The sequence below is a fragment of the Silurus meridionalis genome, chromosome 17 (genome assembly GCF_014805685.1).
Source record: "Silurus meridionalis isolate SWU-2019-XX chromosome 17, ASM1480568v1, whole genome shotgun sequence".
Taxonomy (NCBI): Eukaryota; Metazoa; Chordata; class Actinopteri; order Siluriformes; family Siluridae; genus Silurus; species Silurus meridionalis.
In genome coordinates, this window is record NC_060900.1 from 29,445,176 (window position 1) to 29,448,442 (window position 3,267).

The following is a 3,267-nucleotide window of genomic DNA, read 5'->3' on the forward strand; positions in this document are numbered from 1 at the left end:
TAACAGTCATTTACCACCTTAACTAGCGCCATCTGTGTGCTATGATGAGGCCGAAATCCTGACTGATACATTTCATAAATGTTGTTCCTCAGTAGATGTGAGCAGAACTGCTGTGCTACAACCTTTTCTAGAATCTTGGAGATAAAGGGGAGGTTTGATATTGGACTGTAGTTGGACAGCTGACAGGGTGAAGGTCAGGTTTCTTAATTAGGAGGTTGATAACTGCAGTTTGAAGGATTTAGGTACAAAACCAGTGCTAATGGAAGAGTTTATTATTTTAAAACAGGTTTAATTCCCTCTGGAATGATCTGTTTGAGGAAACTTGTAGGTGAGGGATGGAGAATGCAGGTTGATGATTTTGATGAGGAAATAAATGAAATGAAGTCGTTCTCTTGAATAGGAGTAAAACTTTGTAATTGATGGTCTGTTATAATGACACTGCTGTCTACAGAGTTATTTATAAAATAGTTTGGATTTATTTTAATCGTCTGGATTTTTTACTTTATTATTAAAAAAGTTGATGAAATCATTACTACCTATTGATGGTGTGCATGTGAGTGCAGTGCTTTTATTTCCTGTTTATTTTGCTACAGTACAGAATAAAAATCTACACAGCAAATTTACTGGAGTTAAATTTATGGTGTACATTTTTTGGTGTTGCCCAGTGTTAAACCCAGAGTACATTTTAATCCTCAAGTGTTAAACTGCATCTATAAAAAGAGTTATTTTTCAGAGTTAAACTTTTAACTCTGTAAGCAGTGCATTTCCCACAATCCTTAACGGCTCTTCATTTGGAAGACAACAAGGAGATTAGTACGCAGTTCAAAGGTAACGTTAGCTATGTTTGCATCATCTTTTAATAAATTGTGTGGTGTATTTTATTTCCATATTCTATGGAGTGGTCTGCTGGGGCAGCAGCATATCTACTGCAGACAGGAAAAGACTAGACAAGCTGATCAGGAAGGCCAGCTCTGTCCTGGGGATTCCCCTGGACACTGTACAGGAGGTGGGAGAAAGGAGGCTGGTAACAAAACTATCATCATTGCTGCAGAACGCCTCCCACCCCCTGTATGAAACCGTTACATCGCTGAGCAGCTCTTTTAGTGACAGACTGATACATCCTAAGTGTCTGAAGGAGCGATACAGAAGGTCTTTTCTCCCTGCTGCTATTAGACTATACAACCAAAGCTGTTCCCAGTAAAACCAGTCACCACCATACAACACTGCTATTACTTTTTAAGATGTGCAATAACTTTATCTGTGTGAAATATTATTAAACGAATCAGGTACAATATTATGTGCAATATTACCCGCAATTTACGTGCAATACTACCTTAAAACATGACTTAAAAAGCGTACTTTAGTTTTTTCCTATTTGTATTATTACATTGTACTGTATATATACTGGTATTGTAGTATATGTATATTATTTTATAGATATTTGCATTATTTTTATTTCTTTGTTATTATTATTATTATTATTATTATTTATTTTAATTTCTGTTTTTATTTTTTTGTATATTCTTCTTTTTTTTTTTTTTTTTTTATATATATATTTGCATCTATTTTTATTTCTTTGTCTTGCTGCTGTAACATAGAAATTTCCCCACTGTGGGACGAATAAAGGTTTATCTTATCTTATCTTATCTTATCTTATTTGGTGTAATTATATTTATTAAAAGAAATACGTTTGTTTTACATGTTTTTATAAAGAAGCTGCATGGATTTCGTTGGATTGGAGTTTGTTTATATCTGAGCACCACGCGCATCAGGTAAGCCTAAGTGAATAAACACGTGGATTAGCTTCAAATATTACATAGCAAATATACGCGAATGCCATTATTTCTTGATAAACTATATGTTGTAAATGTATTAGTGTATTATTTAGTGATCTTACACAGTGTGTACCTTTCCGAAAGATCATTAGAGGTTAAATGACGGTGTAACTTATTTGTTTGATCAATCGCTATGCACTATTTTAATTTGACAGTTTTATTCTCATACTGGTTGTTTTGTAAATGTATTAAAGTAGCAACGAGCCAGCGGTTTCCCAGTCTTTGTTTGAAAAAGACGCAAGTCACGTGCTTTCGCAAACAAGTGGCGCATGCGAGTTAAGAACAGATGCTAACGCACCAACATTAGTTTTAAGTTAAATGTTAAACGTATTACAAGTCGTATGGTCTTTGTGGCCTGTAATGATACGTGTAACGTTACCTAAAGAAAGCATACCGAATGAACGGCAGTTTTTGTATCAAACGTTGAACGATTTATGATTAAGTTAATGGTTTGGTGTTTTTGTTTTCACTAGTAACAATGCTGTTCACAGTAATCTATGGAGGAAAGAAAAAGCTGATAAAAGTAGATGGAGCAGATTACACTAGTTTAATGACTCAAGGTATGTAATTTAAATTAATAAAAAATGTACTCTGTTATATTGATGCTTATTGCACTGTAGCATGCTATCAGTTGTTTTGTTTTTAGAATAAATCTCTGTCTCCTTTTATCCACAGTTAAGAAGAAATTTTCAATAAGTGAGAAAGATCTGATGTTACAAGATGACACTGGTGTTGAGGTGGATGAAGATGTATTCACTGACTTGCTGGAGGAGAGATCACATGATATCCTATGGAGAGTTGTTGACAAAGATTCTGGTAGGTGTGGCTGTGATGTACAGAAATGGATATACATTAAAATAATAAAAGGAAAAACTAGAAGGAACTACAACAGTTATATGCTGTAGAGCTTTCCTAACATACTGTAGATTTTGAGATTAAAAACATGACCAAACATTGAGATTTCCTCATTCTAAGTATTTTTAAAACATCTTGTTGACAACCATTTAGAAATTGATCATAAAATGAGTCATACTTTTAATTTAATGTATTAAATGTTTGTATGTTTGTTTAAAGTTTCTATTTATTTTGCTTCCAGAATGCTCAGTCCTCAATTCTTCCTGTAGCTCATAAACTGACCCTCTCTCAGTGTCGTCTGAGACTGATGACAGTGCTGGACCAAGCTCCAAGAGACCTCGTCTTGATGGACTTTTTGAGGCAAAACAAGTAAAAATCATAATTTACTAGTTGGATTGTATAGCAGTTATTGACTTTGTAATATTATGAATGCATTACAGAACACAGTGTCTTTGATTATAGTTTGTTAGAAACATTTTAGTGGAAAATGCTGGAGGACCTGCGATTTTGGATGAATATAAAGAACATGGAAAAAACATGGACAAAGAAGGGTAAGCATCATTTAAACTATCAGACT

The 3,267-nt window shown here is 33.9% G+C and overlaps 1 long non-coding RNA gene across 1 annotated transcript; it reads left to right on the top strand.

The window, feature by feature from the left end:
- Positions 1-615: 615 nt before the first annotated feature.
- On the top strand, positions 616-3,052 carry LOC124399928. The gene is made up of 5 exons (XR_006928293.1): positions 616-828; positions 1,714-1,772; positions 2,309-2,395; positions 2,511-2,651; positions 2,932-3,052. It is a non-coding gene; the product is annotated as an uncharacterized LOC124399928 (long non-coding RNA).
- Positions 3,053-3,267: the final 215 nt, after the last annotated feature.